The sequence below is a fragment of the Macrobrachium nipponense genome, chromosome 31, assembly GCF_015104395.2.
Source record: "Macrobrachium nipponense isolate FS-2020 chromosome 31, ASM1510439v2, whole genome shotgun sequence".
NCBI lineage: Eukaryota > Metazoa > Arthropoda > Malacostraca > Decapoda > Palaemonidae > Macrobrachium > Macrobrachium nipponense.
In genome coordinates this window covers 61,313,550-61,341,049 of record NC_061093.1, presented here as the reverse complement: position 1 = coordinate 61,341,049, position 27,500 = coordinate 61,313,550, and positions in this window count along the sequence as shown.

Sequence of the window (27,500 nt, the reverse complement as noted above, 5' to 3'; positions counted from 1 at the left end):
GATTCTGACCTTACAAATCACCCTCGATCTGGATGCTTTCGTAATTAGAATCGATATGGAACCCCGTCTACCATGTTGCCATTCGAGCGTTTTGACAGCACGTAGCCTTTTGTTATGAATAATTATCACATCGAACCGTGATCCATTTTATATATCAATTCAAGCTACAAATGTCCTTTAATATCTAAATTCACTTTTACCTCCCAAATGATATATTTCATATATGTACCGAAGGGGAATTTTTTAATTGATAATAATTTCGTCCCCCCATGGGATCGAACCACCGTCCAAGTGACGGGGACGAAATCAGGACAGTCAGTGACGCTATCCAATCAGCCAACAGAGACGCTATAAGTTCATATCGATTCTGACCTTACAAATCACCCTCGATCTGGATGCTTTCGTAATTAGAATCGATATGGAACCCCGTCTACCATGTTGCCAATTCGAGCGTTTGACAGCACGTAGCCTTTTGTTATGAATAATTAATCACATCGAACCGTGATCCATTTATATATCAATTCAAGCTACAAATGTCCTTTAATATCTAAATTCACTTTAACCATACCCAAATGATATATTTTCATATATGTACCGAAGGGGAATTTTTTAATTGATAATAATTTCGTCCCCCCATGGGATCGAACCACCGTCCAAGTGGACGGGGACGAAATCAGGACAGTCAGTGACGCTATCCAATCAGCCAACAGAGACGCTATAAGTTCATATCGATTCTGACCTTACAAATCACCTCGATCTGGATGCTTTTCGAATATTAGAATCGATATGGAACCCCGTCTACCATGTTGGCCAATTCGAGCGTTTGACAGCACGTAGCCTTTTTGTTATGAATAATTATCACATCGAACCGTGATCCATTTATATATCAATTCAAGCTACAAATGTCCTTTATATCTAAATTCACTTTACCTCCCAAATGATATATTTTCATATATGTACCGAGGGAATTTTTTAATTGATAATAATTTCGTCCCCTCCCCCCATTTGTAGCTTGAATTGATATATAAATGGATCACTGTTCGATGTGATATTATTCATAACAAAAGGCTACGTGCTGTCAAACGCTCGAATTGGCCCAACATGGTAGACGGGGTTCCATATCGATTCTAATTACGAAAGCATCCAGATCGAGGGTGATTTGTAAGGTCAGATCGATATGAACTTTAGCGTCTCTGTTGGCTGATTGGGATAGCGTCACGACTGTCCTGATTTCGTCCCCGTCCACTTGGACGGTGGTTTCGATCCCATGGGACGAAATTTATTATCAATTAAAAAATTCCCCTCGGTACATAGATGAAAATATATCATTTGGGAGGTAAAGTGATTAGATATTAAAGAACATTTGTAGCTTGAAATTGATATATAAATGGATCACGGTTCGATGTGATAATTATTCATAACAAAAAGGCTACGTGCTGTCAAACGCTCGAATTGGCCAACATGGTGGACGGGGTCCATATCGATTCTATTACGAAAGCATCCAGATCGAGGGTGATTTGTTAAGGTCATTAATCGATATGAACTTATAGCGTCTCTGTTGGCTGATTGGATAGCGTCATGACTGTCCTGATTTCGTCCCCGTCCACTTGGACGGTGGTTCGATCCCATGGGGGGACGAATTATTATCAATTAAAATTCCCCTTCGGTACATATATGAAAATATATCATTTGGGAGGTAGTGAATTTAGAATATTAAAGGACATTTGTAGCTTGAATTGATATATAAATGGATCACGGTTCGATGTGATAATTATTCATAACAAAAGGCTACGTGCTGTCAAACGCTCGAATTGGCCAACATGGTAGACGGGGTTCCATATCGATTCTAATTACGAAAGCATCCAGATCGAGGGTGATTTGTAAGGTCAGAATCGATATGAACTTATAGCGTCTCTGTTGGCTGATTGGATAGCGTCACTGACGTCCTGATTTCGTCCCCGTCCACTTGGACCGTGTTCGATCATGGGGGGACGAAATTGATTATCAATTAAAAAATTCCCCTTCGTACCATATATGAAATATTACATTTGGGAGGGTAAAGTGAATTTAGATATTAAAGGACATTTGTAGCTTGAATTGATATATAAATGGATCACGGTTCGATGTGATAATTATTCATCAACAAGGCTACGTGCTGTCAAACGCTCGAATTGGCCAAACAGGTAGACGGGGTTCCATATCGATTCTATTACGAAAGCATCCGATCGAGGTGAGTTTGTAAGGTCAGAATCGATATGAACTTTGTTATAGCGTCTCTGTTGGCTGAATTGGATAGCGTCACTGACTGTCCTGATTTCGTCCCCGTCCACTTGGACGGTGGTTCGATCCCATGGGGGGACGAAATTATTATCAATTAAAAAATTCCCCATTCGGTCATATATGAAAATATATCATTTGGGAGGTAAAGTGAATTTATATTAAAGGACATTTGTAGCTTGAATTGATATATAAATGGATCACGGTTCGATGTAATTAATTATTCATTATATATATATATATATATATATATATATATATATATATATATATATATATATATATATATATAGACATCTCTCTCTCTCTCTCTCTCTCTCTCTCTCTCTCTCTCTCGGGAGAGAAACCTATAAGAACCCTAGACACTCCGAACACTCTTAAAGAAGTGTAATTATTCCTGTACTATATGGCATCAAGCTGACTAGGGATGTAAAACCCCTTGGGAAATCATTTAAGGATATTAGAAATAATGAGGGTCCCAGCACTGGCCCAAGCAGGACTCCATTTGTAAAGCCATAAATAACTGGAAGGAGCGTCTCCCTCAACCATATTATACGTCCCGAAAGCCTCGCTCGGAAGTTTTTTTTTCCTTCGCATTCTTCTCTTATGAACAGAAACCGAATTATTTTGTAATTTTTGTAATTCTGTTTTCAAAGTTTGCTGGCTGAATGACATCTCAACAAAATTTTCACAATTGTATCAAGTTCCAAAAATTTAGAATTGTAGCCTTCATGACTTCATAAGAATATCTGAATTATTTCACAGAAGCGAATTATTTTGTAAATAGCGACAAATTTCTGTTTTCAAAGTTTGTTGGCTGAATGACATCTCAACAAATTTTTCACAATTGTACCAAGTTCCAAAAAATTTAGAATTGTGGCCTGAATGATTTCATCTTTGCTTCACTGTCACTGCGTATGTCAGTTATGGATTTTTTTTTTAATTGGATTGCCTGCCACTGTTACAGTATGGTAAGCCAAAATTGGGAAATTTTTTTTGTCCTTGATTGCCTGCAACGTTCAAATAGTGGTTTTTCCATTGGGCGTATTTATTTTCTTGTTATATATGTATGTATGGATTGTATGTTATGTAATGTATGTAGGTTTATGTATGTATGTATGTTATGGATATTCTAGTTTTAACTAATTTTTATTTTAGATCAAAGAATCTTAAGTTTGTTCGTTTGCTGGTCTATTCTCCGGTCCTCAGAAGTTAGGCAATGGAATCCCTTGATGTGGGGGGGGGGGGGAATTAAATAAAAGTTCCTGGATAGCCATAATGTCGAAGTAGCACATTATTTTACAATTCAAGACTTATTCTTTAATTAGTCCTGGTTCTCTGACCGTTTCTTTCTTTGTGGAGATTTTATCCTGTATTTCAGCACACATCAATATAAGATAAAAAAACATCCGGCAACTCATCGATGTAACTAAATAATCCCCGTGTTTACAAAAAGAGTTGATATTGGCAGGGCTTTCTACTAAGCAAAGTCGTTTCATAAAGTGTGTGAAACGTTTAAGATTTCAGCAGAAGTTAACCAAATCCAAGATTAGGTACAAACTAATAACGTATATGTTACGTAAGTAACATTACCAAATAACAACACAATAGAGTTGTCAGGAGTCTCATTAAATTGACATGATTTGTACCGAAATTCGTGAATCTACCTATAAGCTCATCTTACGGACATACGAGTGTATCTAGACCGTGACTCTGGGAAACTACTGCTAAATGAAATTCCCCGTAGCCTATATTATTTTCGTTCTCGTGATGCCTTGAGAGAAATTCGAAATTTCCGGTAGACATCAGCCCAGTCCTCTGGCAGGAATCGTACCAGAGGTCATAGTCATCTCTCTCTCTCTCTCTGAAAGCGAATGCATTTTCTCCACCTCAAATTGATTGTATTTCTTGTTACCGACTGGCTAACAATTATATCATCCTTTTTTATATTTATGTCTGCGTTCTTATCTATCAATCTTACCTTTCTGTGTGCATGTCAATCTTACCTTTCTGTGTGCATGTCTGCACACGTGTATGTATGTATGTATGTATGTATGTATGTATGTATGTAATGTTTATGTATGTATCGTATGTTATGGTATGTCAAGATAGGGGAGGGATTAAACGCCTTACAAACCAAAAGCAACATCACCTTCACAACAAGCCTTCAGCCCCGTAGGGGGATAGTGCCATCAGTTACACCTCATGCGGCGCACTGCAGGCCATTACTGTTAGTTGTTCTTTTGCAGAGTGCCTTCCGGCCTCTATATTAAGCTGTAAAACGCCCTTCATTCCTCTTTAACCGTTACCTCCTTTTCATATTCTCTGTCTTCCATCTTACTTTCCACCCTCTCCTAATAGCTGATTCATAGGGCAACTGCTTTGAGGTTTTCTTCCTGTTACACCTTTCAAACCTTTTACTGTCCCATTCCGTTTCAGCGCTGAATGACCGCATAGGTCCCAGTGCTTGGCCTTTGAGCTAATTTGTAGATATTCCAATTAAAACAATCAATTTCATTTCCAAAAGTCCAAAAGGTAACAAATGACACATCAATTTTAGGGTCATTACAGAAGGCGAGGGTAAAGACCTGCATCTTTCCATCCATCTTTTCCTACTTCCGTTGCAATCGCTCAGTAATTACTAACCCCCAAAATTAAGCAACGTTAGTTAATAAGACGACGGAGATCGTACATCATGGCGTTTTATTCTGTCGCTGTTAGCTGTTAATAGCTGTTATTCTTCGGTCGCTGTTAGCTTGTAATACCCGTTATTCAATAGGACGGAGGGTGTGCTTCTAATAGCCTTTGTTACAGCGCTGTAATGCCTCCATTACGGTGCCCATTACAATGCCTATTTCCTAGACAATTTGATGCCAATTTGACAACCCATTGTGCAGCGTCTCACCAGACCAATAGTCTATATAAATCATCACACACCTCCATCCCTCCATGTGCAAATGCCGGGGCATTACCGCCATACCTGTAATTATCACTGCCATCATTAATTTATTAAGCTTAATTGATACGGAGCACGGCTGCAAATTACTATCATTATCTCTTTAGAACTAACATCGACGGGGGTTGGGGGGGCGGGGGGGCGGGGGGGGGGGGGGGGGGGTTGGTTGGGGGTTGGGGGGGGGGGGGGGGGGGGGGGGGTCCGGGGGGGGGGTGGGGGGGGGGGGTGTGGGGGAGTGGGGTTTTGGGGGGGGGGGGGAATGTCCTGAAATAATTATTCGTGCGCTTTAATCTTGAAGAGTTCCGATTGACTCACTTTCGAAATGATGACGGAATTTAGGCCCATTAACCGATGAAAAAGATGGAATGAAATATTAACAAAAAAAAAGTTGAAGAAAGAGAGAGATAAGAGGGGAAAGACACTTTTAATAATTTGATATATTATATATATGAAAAAGAGGGATAAAGGGACCCCGAGATATTTTTCAGAAGAAAAAAAATGGACTCACGGTTTTTTTGTTTTTCTGAAAAAAAAAAAAATTTACGTGCGAACATAAATTATAATAAATCATAATATGCATCATTAATCAACAACAACGCGAATTCTGAAATACACGAAAAGAAGAAGAAAAAACTGAAAAAAAGAAGAAAGGTCCAAACATCGTTATTCCTCGCGGTCTCAATGTTACTTAAGGGAAGAAAATGACTGACATATTTTTTTTTCGCCATGGAAGTTTATGGGCCATTCAATTCTTTAACGCACTTTATATGGAATGTTTTTATTTTGACATCTGGTAATAATGCGGCGTATTATTTTTTTATTGGGTACCAATGCAGCACTTTGGTCCATCGATTCCTCGAGAGAGTTATTATGTCTTCTTTTGTCATTCCCGTCCAATGCATCACACCAGTATTGATTTCCATCTTTATCGTTTCGTGGCCTTTAGGTAAATATCGTAAGTGGGCGAACACAAGAAGGGAACAACTCCTAGGAAGGTCTCTAGTACATATAATCTATATTACTATATATAAGATATATTATAATATATTATTATATATATATATAATATAATATAAGATTATATATATATATATAAATATATTTATTTATATATATATATATACACAATATATCTATATTAATATATAATTATTCTATATGATATTATAATAGATAATAAATAATAATAATACATATAATATTGATTAATATATATATATATAGTAATGATATATATATATATATATTAGATATGTATATATATTATAGATATAATTACTCTTTGGATTTGCTCTTCCCAAGCAAGCAAGCGGTAAAATTAAGATTGAAAGATTTATACTAGAACGAAAATATACACTCAACACACACACCACGACAAACACACACACACACACAGCACACACATATTATAATATACATATGATATTGTAATATATATATATATATTATATATATAATATATTATATATATATCATATGTATGGTATTATTTTGTCTTTGTACGTTTATTTGGTGTGCATATTATAAGTCATCCAGCAAAGGGTTTTGAGAACTATCCAAAGGTAACGACATATTTCAAACCTCCAATAAAGTTGCCAGTTATCTACGCTCGTACAAACCCCCACAACAGACCCAGGGAAAGAAAGAGAGAGAGAGGAGGACTGAGAGAGAGGAGATCTGAGAAGCGAGAGAGAGAGAGAGGAGTAGAAGCTTTAATGACACACCATCCAAGGATAACATTTCAAACTCCAATAAAGTTGCTAGTTATCCACCCTTTACTTCAATCCCGCTCATCCGCAAACCAGGACTTCAGAGTCATACTCACGGAAGACCCTCTTCAAACATCGAAACCAATTATTTCCCCTAATTTATTATGGCGGTTGGGTTACGCAGAAAAACTACAGTCTTTGTGCTCTGGTGACCAGCAACCTCCTCATCGGATCGGTCTGTTTTTACCGGAACCGGGCCACCATACACATCTATACTACTATAATAGATTCACATCAACCTGCATTTGATGTCTAGACCCGTCCCTTACGACGCTCTTGATTGGCTGTTGATATAAGCCAGTCACAGGGCTGGAAACTCAGTCTCTCTCGAGAGTTCACACAAGCAGGATGTATGTTTCCGATCTCTCCTGAGGGATACATTTAAAAGAAGTATCCCTCAGGAGAGGTAGTGGAACATACATCCTGCCTATGTGAACTCCTCGAGAGAGACTGAGAGTTTCCAGGCCTGTGACTGGTTTATCAACAGCCAATCAGGAGCGTCGTAACGGACGGGCCTAGGCATCAAATGCACAGTTGATCTGAATCTACTATAGTATTACTCTCACACACCCAAACTCACCCACCTCGACAGTCACCCAGATGAAGTTTCGTGTTATGCCACGGACTGTAAGTAGCTGTACTACATAATGTCTGTGACTTGTTTTCTTGGATGTGCCATAAAAAGCCGAATAATGAGCGTTTCTTCCTCCTTTTCCGTTGGAGTGTCGCATATTTTGACACTTGCCGTGAAATAAGGCAATGCGAAAGTAATAAGAGGATATTCTAATACATTCGAAGAAGGTTGGAGCCCGCAGTTGAATGTGGGTTTAAATGCTCCGCACACATCGCAAATATTATATTATGTACTATATATATAGAGAGATATTATATAATATATTAGTATAGATCTGTATTTAAAAAAAAGACAAACGTCACCCCCCCAAGTACGGCTGATATAAGGTTCTACTGATCAAGTAAATCGAAAGCTCCTGTCTTTTTTAAGTTAGTTTTTATTACACATTTTTGCAGAAACTGTGGACTTATTATATATATATATTATATAATATACTAATATTATATTATATATAATCTATATATAGATTTTTATATTTATATAATATAATCTATTATAATACATATTTAAATGCTTTTCTGTTTTTTATTTTGGTATATTAGTTAATCACAAACGACAGCAGAAAAAAAAATATAGCATCTAACGTCATCCCTAGTACTTCTAGACTTCCTTTGTTTGCTACTGGTTCTCTCTCTCTCTTTCTCTCTCTCTCTCTCTCTCTCTCTCTCTCGCAACCCCCGTCAACGGAATTAAAGGAAATAATTAAACAGTAGGTTATACTTATTACATCAGCAAAGTTATCATGAACGTTAATAATTGGAAAATTACATTGATTAGGGCGGTCGTTCATGGGAAGCTCTCCTTTGCAATGGCGCGGTTTGATTGCCAAAAATTATCTCTAAAACGAACGCCGGTCTCTCGCTGTTTATTTTGAACACCGATAATGACTACCTTGCTTGTAGTCGGACCTCGAATTTTCCGACGGAAATTCATGGTTCTGAGATTTTTATATATATTTTTTGAGGGTGATTTCTTTTTTTATAGGTAAGAGGAAATTGATGGAAACCGTCAACTCATATTATATTAGATTTTTTTGTTGTTTTTTTTATGCAGATAGAAAATTGCTATATAAGCTCCCTGTTCAGAATTTATTCAGTAATTTTAGGGCGTTACGGAAATCTCTACTTACGTGTTATTTAATCTTTTAAAATTCATTTTAGTGCACGGAAAAGGATTTTGAAGCCGTGACTTTAAAGTCAATCAGTTTTGTTGTTGTTTTCTTATCTACTGTTCCAAAAGTCTGTCAGTAGAGGGTACTAAGCACGTTACAGAAAGTTAAGTATATCTTAGTTTAACCAAACCACTGAGCATATTAACAGCTCTCCTAGGGCTGGCACGAAGGATTAGATATTTTTTTTTTACATGGCTGGGAACCAACTGGTTACCTAGCAGTGGGACCTACAGCTTATCGTGGGTCCGAACCACATTATATCGAAAAATTAACTTCTAATCGCCAGAAACGAATTCCTCTGATTCCACGTTGGCAGTGCGGGGAATCGAACTCGGGGCTACCGAATCGGTAGGCGGTTTACATCAATGTCATGGGCTCGGGTATCATTTCTCTTGTACCAAGAAGTTAATATTAAAAGTCATCAATTCCCACCATGCAAAGACAGCTTAATAAAAATAGACACATGGTAAGCCAATAGGTATAGTAGATTCACATCAACCATGCATCTGATGTCTATAAGACAGTCCCTCACGACGCTCCTGATTGGCTATTGATGAGCCAATCACAGGGCTGGAAACTCTCAGTCTCTCTCGAGAGTTCGCATAGGCAAGATGTCTGTTCCATTTCTCCTGAGGGATACTTTTGAAAGAAGTATCCCTCAGGAGAGGTGGAAAACATACATCCTGCCTCTGTGAACTCTCTCGAGAGAGACTGAGAGCTTCAAACCCTGTGATTGGCTTGTCAACAGCTAATTAGGCGCGTCGTAAGGGACGGGCCTAGACATCAGATGCACGGTTGGTGTGAATCTACTATAGGCTGGTGTAAGGAGATGTTTGGCGAAGGAGCCAAAATTACCAAGTTCTGGTTGACGAGAATTAAAAAGAGTAGAGAGAGTAAATGAAGCTAAGCTGAACATTAAGGAAGCTTCTCTATAACTGTCGGTCACTCAATTAAAATAGGGCATTGTAGTCTTTTCCACTAACGTTTGGGTAAACGTGATTATGATGGAATTTTTATGTTCTTTTTAATAAAACAGATGCACGTCACATCCTTCCGCGTGAAGCAAGGCTGCGAGCAATCCTAACTGGTCACATCCGTCAAATCTATGATAATGCAGCGAGCATCATGCAATGCACGCAATCAAAAAGTTCAACGCTTATCATGTGGGTCGTCCTATTTCCACACACACACACACATGCATACTATACATAATTATACAGTATATTAGATAATATATGCAATTTCTATATGTTTTTATTACTTATATCATAGTACTATATATATATTAGATATACCTATAGGTAAATAATTATATATAATATATATATCTTATATATAGAATATATACCTATATATATAATATCATAGTATATATCTTAATAATATAATAATATAATAAATCTATATATATTATATATAGATATTCTACGCCTAGATTATAGATAGTATTATATATATAAGATTAATATATATATTAGTTATATATACTCTATCTATCGATCTATCTATCATAGATATCTTAAGATATATATATATTATATTACTATATATTATAATAGATAATATTATATATATATAATCTATAATATATATTATATAGATAGATAAATATATTAAACCCTCCTCAATTTTAAGTGCAACATTCCACTGACCTCAGAGGACCATTTCCGAGCGAAATTCCGCCAGCCAGCGAGTAGGCAGGCTGAAGCGCTAACGAGTAAAGCACACAAACACGGAAGTCTTTTATTTTAACGTTCACATCTCGGGAGAGAACTGGTCCGCTCTCTCAGTTGTCCCTCAACCGCCCAGCATGAGTTCCCCGGCGTTTATCTCGCCGAAACAAGGCGTTATCGTTACAACCACGTTCATTAATCGTTACCTATAAATAGAAAAAAAAAAAAAAAATTAAACCAATATAAGAAAATAATAAAAAAGTAAAAAAAACCCGAAGAAAAAAAATACTGGAACTATAAACAAAAACACCCCATAGGAAACCAAGCTAGTACCTTTCGGAAGCCCCTAAACAGCTGATTCCAAGTCGCGTGAACGGAGTGGAGGACTAATCAGATTGAATTAGCTGTCTCCCGATGGGTTTCCGTATGTCCTCTTCTTCTTCTTCTTCTTCCATTCCTTCTTCTTTTATCTTCGTTCTTAGTCTGTGATTCCAGCAGGCGGGCCGTGAGGAATAAAATAATAATGAAGTCGGGTTTTCATTTTTCCTCCCCTTGACGCTAACAATTTAATTGAGATCGACGTACGTGCTGCATTCTGGTTTGGGATTCGTTTAGAAGACTCTGGATGGAGGCTTTTGTAGGCATTTAGGCAGGCCAAAGATGATAGCTACTGAATGACTGACTATACCTTGGTTCGGTCAACGCTCAGAAATGAAAATAAATGATCAAGGTTTCCCCTGGAATGGAAGGTGAAAATTCTTATGAGGACCTGTACCCTCAACAGAAACGGGCCAGAAATAGACAAAAAAATAATGTTCTCATAAATCTAGACGGGACTAACTTACGGACAACAAACAAAAAAAAGGGTGAGACACACCAACACAGATATATAATATATTATATATATATAAAATCTATAAGTATTATTGTTATAGATATAATATATAATATATATATACTATATTATAATAATTTATATATATAATATATAATTAAAATTATTTATCAAAGTGATTGAGTTTGCAGGCCAGGTTTTATCATTGATTCTAGTACACAGTCTAGGTTACGGATATTCATTCAACAACAAAAGGTCCTTTAAAGTTACGAAACAGGTGTTATTTCCAACCGGAGGAATACGGAAAGCTATGCTTGTTTTAGTAAAATAAAAAAACCTTCCAGCATGAAGTTTGTTTTTTTTTTTCATGTCATGCAGTTCACTTGAAAATATTTGTTCTATGCAAGGCTCAAATTAGCTAAAAATCTCGTCGAGATACAAATAGGATCTAAACACATTATCATATGGGCGGCTTCGAAACCGTTCAGCATGACTGCAAGAAAGGTGTCTTGATATTTAATGAAACATATTCACAAGTTCCATGCAACAGCCTACGTCATAATATATGATATGGCTTATCGATGGAATTAATTTTCACAGCTATCAGAAGACTATTATGGTATATTATTTACAAGTTCTATGCAACAGCCTAAGTCATATGTGATATATCTTATCGCTGGAACTAATTTTCACATCTATCAGAAGACTGTTACCAATATTAATTACAAGTTACATACAACAGCCTACGTCATTTGTGATATATATCTTATCGCTGGAACTAATTTTCACAGCTATCAGAAAAGACTTTATTATATATAATTATCAATAATGCGGTCTTGATTTTGCTCTGGGTAAAACTTATAGAGTCACAAAACTAGGATCTGTTGAATCACAAGAAAAAGCTAAAAACGGACAAGAAACGCCCGCCATGATGGCAGGTGTGAGAATGTTTGCTGAAAAAATGTATTGAATTGTAAATTTAAATCTTTTCTTGATAAGGAGCTCGTAATTAACAGCTGCGATCATTAACAATGCATTTTGTTTTCTCTCCTTTTCCATCTAACACACATACACACACACACACACACACACACAGAGTGAGATTACAGCTTACCACTGGATTGAGTGAGTCAACGAGTAAAAAAAGAAATAAAGAGTGGGATTACAATTGACTGCTAATTTGATTCAGATATCGAACACAAGAAGAAGAAGAAGAAGAAGAATAGAGAGAGAGAGAAAGAGAGAGAGAGAGAGAGAGAGAGCATTCAGAAACTATCCTTGTTGATCTTGGAACCCCGCGCGTCAAGATCCTTCAAGTCTATCCAGCCGACGTTTCGGACCGAGATTAGAAGGCTATCAAGAAGGCTGGGCGCCAAAAACCGCCAGAAACCCGCCCCTAACTGGGAGGAAAAAACATGACGCCCGCTGACACTTGAGTGACGCAGGCGTGATGCATAGATTACGTCATCTCCACAACAAGGTTATTAAACGCTATCATCACCTCACTCCCTCTCCTCTCCTCTTCTCCGCTCTCCCTTTTTCTCTCTCTCGCGCCTCTCTCTCCTCCTCTCTCTTTTTCCTCTCTATTTCTGAAGCTTTTTCGCGTTACTGGGATAGTTCTTGTCGATTGAATCTGGAATTAGAACATCGGGGCGAAACTCCTCTATCCTCATCCTCTCTCTCTCTCTCTCTCGCTGTGAAAATTTATTTATCAATAATTTTCTACAAAATAGGAAATTGGCTGTGTTCTCTCAGCCACCTCACCCCTTCCCCCATCCCTCTCAGTCTCTTGTTTTTAGATTGAATTCATATAACTGGACTCAATATGCAACAAGTGGTTAATTCCCCCCCACCCCCCCCCCCCCCCCCCCCCCCCCCCCCCCCCCTCCCCCCCCCCCCCCCCCCCCCCCCCCCCCCCCCCCCCCCCGCCCCCCCCCCCCCCCCCCAACCCCCCCCCCCCCCCCCCCCCCCCCCCCCCCCCCCCCCCCCCCCCCCCCTCCTCTCACCTCTATCTCCACTCCTTCTAGTGTTCGATATTCGAATTCACAAATTAGCATGTCAGTTGTAATCCCAACTCTCTGATTTCTCTTTTTACTCGCTGACTCACTCAATCCAGTGGTCAACGCGCTGTAATAATCTCTTTCTTTCTCTCCTCTCTCTCTCTCCTCTCTTGATATTGTTGGCAGGCTATTAATGAAATTAAAAATGGAGCTGCTGCAGGGCCATGAATGGAATTCCTGCTATTTTGTTAAAGAAAGTAGTTCATTCTATCGCAAAGCCACTTGCAATATTATTAAGACAAAGTGTAGATACAGGCAAGATATATGATGAGCACAAATTAGTATATTACCCTACTTTCAAAGTGGATCAAGACTAGAGGCAAGTAATTATAGGCCTGTGAGTCTAACATCACATATAATGAAAAGTGTATGAAAGGGTAATGAAGAAAAATATTATGAAACATTTATTTAATAAAAAATAATTTGTTTAATAAAGGACAACATGGGTTTCGTACCCGGAAAAAGTACACAAACCCAACTGTTAGTCCACGTGAAAACATATTCAAAAATATGAAAAGAGGAAATGAAACAGATGTGGTTTATTTAGACTTTGCAAAAGCTTTTGATAAAAGTAGACCATAATATATTAGCGAAGAAAATTAGAAAACACAATATCGTGGATAAGTAGGAAGATGTTAAAAGAATTTACACAACAGAAAACAGATAGTTATTGCAAACGACGAGAAATCGGATGAAGCCAAGGTAATATCCGGTGTGCCGCAAGGTACGGTGTTAGCTGCAATACTGTTTGTTATTATGACTGAAGACATAGACAATAATGTTAAGGATTCGGTGGAGTAGTTTCGCAGATGACACAAGAATAAGTAGAGAAATTACTTGTGATGAAGAGTAGGAAAACGCTCTACAAAGAGACCTTAACAAAGTATATGATTGGGCAGAGGTAAATAGGATGGTATTTAACTCTGATAAATTTGAATCAATAAATTATGGAGACAGAGAAAGAAAGCTATATGCATATAAGGGACCTAATAATGAGACCATCACAAATAAGGAAGCAGTTAAAGACCTTGGTGTGATGATGAATAGGAACATGTTATGCAATGATCAAATAGCAACTCTGTTGGCAAAATGTACAAAGCAAAAATGGGAATGTTGTTACGGCACTTCAAACAAGAAAAGTGAACACATTATTATGCTTTATAAAAACAATGTTCGTAGTCCACTTGAATATTGCAATATGATATGGTACCCACACTATCAAAAGGATATTGCACAAATAGAGAGTGTACAAAGGTCCTTTACAGCTAGAATAGAAGAAGTTAAGGACCTAGACTACTGGAAAGACTACAATTCTTAATTATATAGTACTGGAAAGGAGAAGAGAAAACGCTACATGATAATTCAGGCATGAAACAGATAGAAAGGAATAGCCAGATCATGGAACTAAAAATATCAGAAAGAGCAAGCAGAGGTAGATAATAGTGCCCAAAAATATACCAGGAAAAATAAGGAAAGCACACGGACATTAATCCACTACGCACCAGCATCGATAATGCAGCGTCTATTCAATGCGTTGCCAGCTCATCTGAGGAATATATCAGGAGTGAGCGTAGATGTGTTTAAGAATAAGCTCGACAAATATCTAAACTGCATCCCAGACCATCCAAGATTGGAAGATGCAAAATATACCGGAAGATGTACTAGCAAACTCTGGTAGACATTAGAGGTGCCTCACACTGAGGGACCTGGGGCAACAACGAACAAGATGTAAGGTCTGTAAGTCTGTAAGGTAAGGCTCTCTCTCTCTCTCTTTGGTTTACGCCATGGTACTTTTTTGCATCAATCAATCAATCTCTCTCTCTCTGTTGTTGTATTTAGCTGACCTCATTGCCAGCACAGGCTCTTGCTCATAGTGCAGAGCCGTAATCGCTCTCTCTCTCTCTCTCTCTCTCTCTCTCTCTCTCTCTCTCTACTCTCTCTCTATCTATATATATATATATATATATATATATATAAACTGAAATCTCTCTAATATTTTTTTCTCAACTGCTGGTTTCTCTCCAGGATTGAATCGAACAAAGAATCAATTAAAATCTCTCTCTCTCTCTCTCTCTCTCTCTCTCTCTCTCTCTCTCTCTCTCTCTATATCTATATATATATATATATATATATATATATATATATATATATATATATATATATATATATATATATATATATAAACTGAAATCTCTCTTAATATTTTTTTTCTCACTGCGGTTTCTCTCCAAGATTGAATCGAACAAAGAATCAATTAAAATCTCTCTCTCCTCTCTCTCTCTCTCTCTCTCTCTCTCTCTCTCTATATATATATATATATATATATATATATAAACTGAAATCTCTCTTAATTAATTTTTTCCTCACTGCTGGTTTCTCTCCAGGATTGAATCGAACAAAGAATCAATTAAAATCTCTCTCTCTCTCTCTCTCTCTCTCTCTCTCTCTCTCAACTGAAATTTCTCTTAATATTTTTTTCTCTCGGCTGGTTTCTCTCCAAGACTGAATCGAACAAAGAATCAATTAAAATCTCTCTCTCTCTCTCTCTCTCTCTCTCTCTCTCTCTCTCTCTCTCTTTCAACTGAAATCTCTCTTAAAATTTTTTTTTCTGGTGGTTTCTCTCCAGGACTGAATCGAACAAAGAATTAATTAAAATCTCTCTCTCTCTCTCTCTCTCTCTCTCTCTCTCTCTCTCTCTCTCTCTCTCACACACACAATCACACACACTCACACACACACACACTCATACACACTTCTACACACACACACACCCACTATGTTGGTCTGTCTAGGTGACTTAACCTAATAGGCAGTCAATTGTGAAGAAAAAGAAGTGATAAGTAACACAGTCCAGGGCGTTTAAGTGATCATTAGCGTGTGTCACATGATCGATGGCCTATCGATTGAGACCCCAAAGCCTTCTACTTTGTCTCTTTCATCTCCTTCTCCTTTTGGTGCGATGGAGAGAGAGAGAGAGAGAGAGAGAGAGAGAGAGAGAGAGAGAGAGAGAGAGAGAGTGAGTGGGGAGGTGGGGTATGAAGGAGTAGGTACGTGATAACAAGGTTACGTAAGGATAATATTCTTCCACACGAGGAACAAACCTGTAAGGTTCGAAAAATGTGTCTGTGGGATGATTGTGGATTCGTCTACCTTGTGTGCCTACCTTGCTACTGTCAATAACAGATTGTTATTTATAAATGACAGTCGCATATTCTAGATAATATGAGTTTTGATTTGATGGCCCTCTAATCGCTGATACATTGCTATACCCACACGTCAAGTTCATGAAATATTGTTAATATTGTTTATTTTTATACCCTCACGTCAAATTCACGAAGTATTATTAATATTTTTAATTCTTATTTTGGACAAACGTTTCATGGAACGAGCTAAAAACTGTACATCTGCGCTAAATAAGGATTCTTAATTTTTAATTAGTAAAAATAGTTAAACCAGGTGTTCATCACATGAAAGTCTGTCAAGATAATGATCATTGATATTTCCTGACACAAAAATAACCATACCGGAAAGTACGAAAATAGTAATTATGGAGGACGCTATTATAAAGGGAAATCCAAGCATAGCACATAACTCATTTCATCTACAAGACTACAAACGGCACAGAAAAGTTTCAGTCGGCTATCGTTTATGATTGCTCAACAAATAAAATGGGCCTAAGTTTCTGCATATATATATATATATCATATATATATATATATATATATATCATAATAGATATATATATATATCTTATATATATATTATTTGTATGTACATATATATATATATAATATATATATATATATATATATATATATATATATATATATATATATATATATATATGTGTGTGTGTGTGTGTGTGTGTGTGTGTGTGTGTGTATGTGTGTCCTCGCTTATAATTGTTGAAGAGTAATACCAAAATATCAAGCTTTTTTTTATGCACGAACTGCAGCATATTAGACTAGTTACCAAAGAAAACTATGTGTAGGATTATTTCTTACGTTGTGGAATGATAAGTCTCATTGACAAGAACAACAATATGAACATAAGCTGTAATAATAATTATGGTATCTAATAAACCTTTGTGTAAACATAAAGGAAACATAAGAGGCTGATATGCAGTCATCACAAAGACTATAGTAATTGCATTTAAATGTCAGCCATTTAACTCCAAGACATTTATTGAAAATGCATTGCATTAAATGACAGTCATTTAACTCCAAGACATTTTTTCAAAATGCATTGCATTTAAATGTCAGCCATTTAACTCAAAGACATTTATTGAAAATGCATTGCATTTAAATGTCAGCCATTTAACTCAAAGACATTTATTGAAAATGCATTGCATTTAAATGACAGTCATTTAACTCCAAGACATTTTTTCAAAATGTATTATATTTAAATGTCAGCCATTTAATTCCAAGACATTTTTTGTAAATGGATTGCATTTAAATGACAGTTATTTAACTCAAAGACATTTTTATAAAAATGCATTGCATATAAATGTCAGTCATTTAACTCCAAGACATTTTTAAAAAATTCATTGCATATAAATAGCAGTCATTTAACTCCAAGATGTTTTTTTAAAATGCATTGCATTTTAATGGCACCCATTTAACTCCAGGCCATTCTTTTCAAAATGCATTGCATTTAAATCGTAGCCGTTCAACTCCAAGACATTTTAAAAAAATGCATTGCATTTAAATGTCAGTCATTTAACGCCAAGACATTTTCTTAAATGTATTGCATTTAAATGGCTGTCATTTAACTCCAAGACATTTTCTTAAATGCATTGCATTTAAATGGCTGTCATTTAACTCCAAGACCTTTTTTCAAAATGCATTGCATTTAAATGTCAGTCATTTAACTCAAAGACATTTTTGAAAATGCATTGCATTTAAATGGCTGTCATTTAACTCCAAGACATTTTTTCAAAATGCATTGCATTTAAATGTCAGTCATTTAACTCAACATTTTTTGAAAATGCATTGCATTTAAATGGCTGTCATTTAACTCCAAGACATTTTTTCAAAATGCATTGCATTTAAATGGCTGTCATTTAACTCCAAGACATTTTTTGAATATGCATTGCATTTAAATGGCAGTCATTTAACTCCAAGACATTTTTAAAAATGCATTTCATTCAAATGGCAGCTATTTAACTCCAAGACATTTTCAAAAAATTCATTGCATATAAGTGGCAGTCATTTAACTCCAAGATATTTTTTAAAAATGCATAGCATTTAAATGTCAGCCATTTAACTCCAAGACATTTAAAAAAATGCATTGCATTTAAACGTCAGCAATTAACTCAAAGAAATTGTTTTCGAATTGCATTGCATTTAAATGAGTCATTTAACTACTCCATCTGAAAAATCATTGACGAAATTATCTCTCAAAACGCTGAGCAGAAACAAGTGCACTGCGCAATGCAAACGTTTAATGCTCTTGTTTTGCATATATCTTCTTCCACTTGCCGACGAGTATCGATTTATTGCTTGTCTCTTACTAAGAGAGAGAGAGAGAGAGAGAGAGAGAGAGAGAGAGAGAGAGAGAGAGAGAGAGAGAGAGGAGCTGCATACCTGACGAACGGCAGAGCGTCAGAGGGTAATCACCGCCGAATCGGAAATAGTTACCGGGTAAGCTTACTGGGTCTTCATCTCTCGGTACGTCACCGATCTGTCTTCTTCTGTCGTTGACAACGACGGGTCGCCCAAGAGAGAGAGACCAAGGGCGGAAACGGGGCAGACCTTTCCGCAATGCTTGACTTCGTTTTCTGAATGCTTCGTCGAATCAGAGCATTATTCGATCGATCTCTGGTCTATTCCTCACATCGCTAAAACGCAAAATTGAGCGAGCAGAGAAATTACATTTTCCAGAATTCATCAATGGTCCCATTTCTAAAGTGTCAAGTGCTTTAGTAACTTGTGAAGTATTTCTCCTTGCTTTACGAGGGATCGGATATTGTTCCCTGAGAAGTTCGTTACTCAGCCGACACATTTAATGAGCGTAGCGAGTGCGCTACCTCTCAGCACGCGGTCTCCCTGGAACTCTGGAAGGTATGCCTGGAATGGAAATCTGGAGCGATAGCCGAGAGTGGGGACAGGGTAGAAAGAGAAGTATACCATGAGGAGGAGGAGGAGGAGGAGGAGGAGGAGGCAGTTAAAGACGGAAAAGGAAGAGCCAAACTGCTGATAATATGAAACACCAACTGTTCTGGGCCGTCGCTTCCATTTCAATTATGTAGAGATTAGGAAGCCGCTCGCAAAATGCCGTTCGTGCACGCGTTCGTTGCCATTTTTTCCTCTCTTTCTCTCCCTTCGCACGTCGCAAATGGAGCGACACTTTTAGCGGATAATCACACCGGAGAGCGAGGTGGGAGGCAAAAGCGAATGAAATAATAATAATAAGAGAATTAATTTCCAGCATGAGCGAAGGGAGGCAAACGTGCGTCTCTCTCTCTCTCTCTCTCTCTCTCTCTCTCTCTCTGGCGTCATCATAAAAGTTCCACTTCATGGCTTCGAGCCCAAATCTACTCTAAAACCCTTCCATAGTCCCGCCATTAACATCGCATAATGATTCGACGAAAAAAACAAAAGAGGAGAGAATAAAAATGGAGGGGCGTTCCATTCGGGAATACTTTGAACCCAGCCTCCGAAATAGCGCCCGTTAGCGAACACTAAACCCGACCTTTATTTCACCGCCCAATTGCATTAAAACATTCGCAGATACAAATTAGGAATAATTCCCGTACCAGTGCCGGGAATCGATCTCGCGCCCGCACGATTCCATTTATCCCGACCGTCCGTATGCACATGACAGGTGGATATTCGACGATTTTACACCCTCCCCCGTCCCTCGTCCCCGGGGCCAGCCATCCAGGAGTTTGCGTTGTTACGTATTTTAGCGCTTTATTCGTCATGTGAACCATCTCCCTGCAGTCGGCGTGTCTGTAAAAGCATTAAGCGGAGGCTTTTAGAATCGGCGCCAGTCGGGGATCAATGTGTTGTTTTGGCAATGCTGGATATTAATCTGCTGGAATATGGACGCCAGCATCGCACCCTTCCCTCTCCCAAATCCGGCAGTTTTCACGATTTTTCACGTTTATTTCGCATTTTTCCATTCCTTTTTTTTTTCACCAGACTGCGCCCTGCTCATGCATACGAAACTGGACCTAGAGGCAGGTGTTATCATGTGTCAACGTATTCCTGGTTTATTCGCATTTTTACATTTTTTTTATATGTTTTCATTCGTTTTTTCACAAAGCTTTATTTAGCCTTTTTTTGTTATCTTTTTTTCAGTAACACCAAGGATTAAGAGGGCTTTTGGCTCTCAGTATCCCAAGTCTTTTTGAGTCCAGTTTGAGTAATACACCCGAACAGAAAAGACAAAGTGAAATAAAAATTTAAAATAGAAAAAAAAATGGTAAGGATGTAAATTAGGGTAAATTGTTGAAAGAGGAGCAACATTTAAATCGTCTGTATACATCGAAAAGTACATTAACGTCCATAGTCGTAAAATTATATCTGTATGTAATAATAAAATTATTCCACCAGTCTCTCTTCATTTACTTTATCATCATCATAATTCTTTTCTTCTGTGAAATACGTTTACCATGAATGAAAATCAGACACGACGTATACCAGCAAATAAATTCTATACCGTCATTTATTCGAAACACGATCGACTTTTTCTAAAACTGTCTGGCATTAAGCGCAAATGAAAGAAAAAGTCTCACTCCACTAAGAAAACATTGGTGATTCTGATGAGATATATGAAAAAAATTTCTCACCCACTAAGAAAACACTGTTAATTTTAATGAAATATATAAAAGAAGGTCTCACCCCTCTAAGAAAAAAAGTTTCACCCCACTAAGAAAACATTGTTAATTTTGATGAAATACATATAAAACAAGTCTCACCCCAATAAGAAAACATTGGTATTTTTTATGAAATATATGAAAAAAAGTCTCACCCCACTAAGAAAACATTGGAAATTCTGATGAAAATATATATATAAAAAAAGTCTCACCCCACTAAGAAAACATGGGTAATTTTGATGAAATATATGAGCAGACTTCAAATGCATCATCATCATCTTCGACCCGTCCTCAAACCTGATCAATTATCTTCATTAATTGCCAGCCTTTAAAAGACAGTTCTCGCCAGTCACCGGTGAGTGTCAGGAGATAAGAGGGTCGGAGATGGTGAAGTGCCGATAACGTCACACGCGCGTACATGCTTCAAGGAGAGAGAGAGAGAGAGAGAGAGAGAGAGATCGTCCAACATCACGGTGGTGAGAGTGTTAGAGATAGTTAGAGAGACAGAGAGTCTGAGTAATATTAAAAGCTTGAGAGAGAGAGAGAGAGAGAGAGAGAGAGAGAGTAAGATCGTCCAACATCACGGTGGTGAGAGTTTAAGATAGTTAGAGAGACAGAGAGTCTGAGTAATATTAAAAGCTTGAGAGAGAGAGAGAGAGAGAGAGAGAGTAAGATCGTCCAACATCACGGTGGTGAGAGTTTAAGATAGTTAGAGAGACAGAGAGTCTGAGTAATATTAAAAGCTTGAGAGAGAGAGAGAGAGAGAGAGAGAGAGAGAGAGAGAGAGAGATAATCCAACGTCACGGTGGTGAGAGTTTAAGATAGTTAGAGAGACAGAGAGTCTGAGTAATATTAAAGCTTGAGAGAGAGAGAGAGAGAGAGAGACGAGAGAAGAGAGAGACGAGAGAGAGAGAGAGAGAGATAAACCAACATCTCGGTGGTGAGAGTTTAAGATAGTTAGAGAGACAGAGAGTCTGAGTAATATTAAAAGCTTGAGAGAGAGAGAGAGAGAGAGAGAGAGAGAGAGAGAGAGAGAGAGAGATAGTCCAACATCACGGTGGTGAGAGTGTAAGATAGTTAGAGACACATTGAGTCTGGGTAATATTAAAAGCGAGAGAGAGAGAGAGAGAGAGAGAGAGAGAGAGAGAGAGAGAGAGAGAGAGAGAGAGTAAGATCGTCCAACATCATAGTGGTGTGAGTATAAGATAGTTAGAGAGACAGAGAGTCTGAGTAATATTAAAAGCTAGAGAGAGAGTAATAATAATAATAATAATAATAATAAGCTTTATTTCCATATTTACATTGGCTATTCTGTATTTTGCAAAGGATAAAAATGTATTTCAATGTATGAGTTACATTTGATACTACTTACAGTTTTCTATATACAACAAACCTGATTGAACATCTTAAACATACAAAATAAAACGTAGCCCTGTAAATCATAGGATAATATTACGTATAATTTTACTTACATGTGTAAATAGACATCATTATGATTTACAAAGTTGCCCTTCTATTGTAGAAATTCTAGCGATGCAGTGATGTTACTGTTATCGTATAAAGCGTTATCAACCTACCACCAAAAAATGTTTCTTTAGCGCTGATTTGAAAGAATTTATATTAACTATTGTTTTTATAGCTGTTGGTAGCTTATTTCAAGCTAAAGGACCCTGTACAGAGAACGATCTTTTACCCAGCTCGGTATTTGTCCTTGGCACGTAAAGGTCGTTGCTATTTCTTGTTATCCTGTCACTCTAAATCAAGTAATGTCAGAGGAAAAATCCATGTTGGTAATAAATTATTTGATATTTTATAAACTAATAGACATAGGTCGTACTGTATTCTTTGTTCAATATTTAGCCATTCTAATTTCTGAAAATTGGGGTTACATGATCGTATTTCTTTGTCCTTCCCATCAGTCACTTTTGCAGCAAAGTTTTGGAGTTTTTTGTATTCGATGTTGTTCTTTAGACGTAGTGCCCATACCTTCAAACTGTAGTTTACTGTGCTTAACGAGAGCGACTGAACAACCATTTTGCGCATTTCATGAACAAATCTGTCTTTTATTCTGTTTATGTAAATTAGTGTTCCATTCACTTTCCTACCGACCTCATTGATATGAACATCAAAACACATATATACTGATTGAAGTAAACTCCAAGGTTTTTTACATGGTCGCTTTTTCTAATAGCATGGCCATTAAAATTTATAACTATATCATCAGGAATTTGAGAAACGTATTGTCTTGAACCAAGGAAAATATACCTAGTTTTTGATTCGTTTACATTTAATCCATTAATTTGGAAATAATATTTTGCATTTTCTAAGATACTTTCCGCTCTTGAAATTAACATTTGTAATTCGTTTATGGTTCCGGTGATTAGGATTTGACTGTCATCTGCATACTGTATTAAGAGACAATCCTGTAATGAAGTAGACATATCATTGATATAGATTAAGAAAAGAATTGGTCCTAATATTGATCCTTGTGGGACCCCAAATTGTACTGGCTTAGAGGAAGATATTACATCGTCTATTCTTGCTGACTGATGCCAGTTTTCCAAATAATTTTTGAACCAAAACAGGTCGATTTTTAGTTTTATACATTTACTAAGTAATATATCATGGCTAACGCTATCAAATGCTTTAGAGAGATCCAACAATATGAGAAGAGAGATCTTTTTTTTTCGTCTATGTTACTATATATTTTCTCTGTGAGCTTCATGAGTGCGGTTACGGTGGATAGATTTGGTCTAAAACAATGTTGGGTTTGTGATAATAAGTTGTTTTCTTCAAGGTATTGCATGAGCTGAACTGCAACTATTTTTCCTAATATCTTAGATAAGACTGGTAGAAGTGATATTGGCAGATAATTTTCGACTGCATCTGGGTCACCGTTCTTGAAAAATGGTATTACATGCGATAGTTTCCAGTTGGTGGGGTAGAAACCAGCAACAATGGAGGTGTTTACTATAACGGTTAGGTAAAAACTTATCACGGGTAAGGCATCTCGTATGAAACGGAGAGAGATACCATCAAATCCAAACACCTTTGAGTCATTCAAATCCCTCAAAATCAAGACAACTGTATCTACGTCAACGGGTTGTTTTTGTTTGTATGGTGCTTTTACGTTGCATGGAACCAGTGGTTATTCAGCAACGGGACCAACGGCTTTACGTGACTTCCGAACCACGTCGAGAGTGAACTTCTATCACCAGAAATACACATCTCTCACTCCTCAATGGAATGGCCGAGAATCGAACCCGCGACCACCGAGGAGGGACGCTAATACCATACCAACCACGCCGCTGAGGCGCTCGTCAACGGGTTGCGGTCTGAAAAGGTTATTCGCGATACCTTGAGGTATAATAGTATTTACAGTGGGCAGATTATTGTTTGCATTGAAGATCTGTTGAGTATTTTCGAAGGCCAGTCGACCTACATTTGCAAAATATTCGTTAAATTCTTCCCCTTTATCTTTCTTATCTTTATAATCATGGATGCTTACGTTACTATTTGTGGCAGGGATCATTTCATGAACAACTTCCCATTTAGCAGACAAATTACCATGACAGTTTTTAAACTTATCTTTAAAATGTTTTGCCTTCTTTGTTTTAAAAAGTTGATTAACTCGTTTTTTTATGGTTTTTATAAGTATTTCTTAATTCTAAGTTTAATGTATCCCTTTTGACTCTTTCATGCAATTCGTCTCTTACTTTCATTGTATTTTAAGGTCATGGCTTATCCAAGGAGCCGGGGGCCGGGTAATTACTTTCGTTACACAAGGGGCACACTCATTTAAACTCTCAACAAAAACACTAGTAAATATAGAAACTTGAATATTTACATTGTCAGTATTTAAAATTTTATTAAGGTTAGGGGTTCTATTTAACAGGCTATCACAGAACGTATTCTGATTATAGTCTTAAACTACGAAATGTTCTAGTTACAGGCTGCCTTTTTGGTTTTGAAATATCTATTTGTAGTGTTACCAACTCATGGTCAGCGACAGGACAAGGAACTACTTCAATGTGGGAAATCATTTCTGATCTGTTTGTGATGACAACATCTAGCAGTGATGAGCTTATGCTTGTAATTCTTGTAGGTTTATTAATAGCCTGGTGTAGGTTTAATTGGCGTACAATTTTACCTAGTTTACTATTAGCAGACAATAAATCATCATTAACATCCCCAAGTATAAAAATTGGCTTTCCACGTAAGGGAACAACTTTAAAAACAGCCTTAATGTAGTCGAAAGAAGAGACTAATGCTTTGGGATGGCGGTAAACACACCCTAAAATGAATGATGGGAGTTTTTTATGTTGTACAGTTATCCAGACATCCTCCACTCCTATCCTACTACTCTATCAACATTGAGAGTCATTCTATTAACTTTTAAATCATCTCGAACATAGATATAAGTTCCTCCTCCCCTTCCCTGGTCGCAACGATAGATATTAATATTTGAAATCTTTACAAAATTGTCTCGGATACCCGCATCTAGCCATGTTTCACCTGTACATAAAATGTCTATTTTTCTTTCTTTTACTAACAATTCCACCTCATCAAAATTCGATAATAAGGAATGAGCATTTATGTGTTCTATAGTTAGCAGGTTTCTCACATCCTTCTTTGCAGTAGCGATCTTTACTGTACCTTCTGCAGTGCCAACTTCCTGATCGTTATCCTATGGATCATAGCGAGGGCATAATCGACTTTTATGGCCTAAACCATAGCAGCTACTGCATCTAATTCTGTGGTCGTAATAACATGATCTTTTTGATTGTGGTTATATTCACCACAGTTATAACATCCGGGGCGGGACTGATAACGTTGATTTTGCACGTCATTTTTGCCAAGGTCTTGATTTTTGCCATCATCTTTACGATACTTCTTGAATGTTCCGTTCCCTCCACGCTGATCTTCCCTGTAGTTAGTACGATTCCGAATTGTGGTCTGCCCTGAATTCCATCGTTGTCCAGTAATTGATTCCCTGCGTGTATTCATGATACGAGGGCGTGCTTGTTGATGAATAGCATGACGTTCTGATTCTGTTTCTATCTACGTATGTGATCTTTTAACGTCCTTCCAATGACCACAGAGCTTAAAATGCTGCTGGCGTTTCTTGCTAAGAGACTCGAGTAGTCTAATTGCACCACATCTATTTAAGAAAATTCCAGGGTTTTCATTGGTCTGGTGAAAACACATTTCGTCTGTTTCTCCAGTAGCTAGCTTGAAAGACGACTCACAGTTTATGTCTAATATACCATTGCCTAAACACCATTCACTTTGTTGGTTATTATGGTAGTTAATCATGTCCTGATATTCATCTACACGAAGGTTCGGAAACAGCTGACATATGTTGATTTCTATATTTTCATTAACGTTCTTAAGCTCCATAACGAGACTACTTAAGTTATCCAGGATGTTTGATGATATATCATTCAAGACATCGTAGATACCACACACTAAAATGCATCTTGCAGGTGCCCAGTTTAACTCTTCAGATACCCAACTCCGTATAAGGTCTATATTGGCACCTCTTACTGTTCTTATAAAAGTTTTTTTCGCCAAGATCGGTTGAGAGTATGTCGCATAAGTTTGTATCACCCAGTAGTAGTGTACCATCTTCCTCCTGTGTTGTAGTTCCTGATGAAGGATTATGTAAAGTTACTCCCCTGTCTGTTTGTATATACTCTTTGATGTTGGTTAGACGATCGTTCAGTCTGTTTATAGTAACGTTAGCAGACTTCAAAAGTTCATTTAACTCTTTGATTTGTGAAGTTTTCTGGCTCAGATCTTCTTTAAGGGTAAATAATTCCTCTTTTAGTTTTCGAGTAGCCTCGTTTTCAGTCAGGGATGACTGTGATATTCCAGGAGGATGCGTTTCCTCTTCTCTCGTAGGATGAGTTTGTTTACAAGTTTTCATGATAGGGTCGATTAATTTGTCCTTATTTTGTTTATTCCTAACTTACGGCAATGCTTTTGTAGTTCTTTCGTAAAATTTTCGTTCAAGAAATCCCAAGATGGGCGTTCAAGGCTATAGGTGGTGGAGTAGAAGATTCGCTGTCCATCGTTCTTTTCTCTTCTCTTTCTCTCTAGTTTGTGATGACGAGGACTATAGAAAAGTGAATGATATGTAAAGAAACGGCCTCATATACTACGTCGTAAGGGTTCAGTGCGCATGCGCAAACTTGGAAAATTTTGAACAGGTGTCCTCTTTCCTATTAGGTACTATTCTATAAGCTTAAAATATTGCGCTACCATATACCACAAATGTCACTTGATATCACAATCACTAGT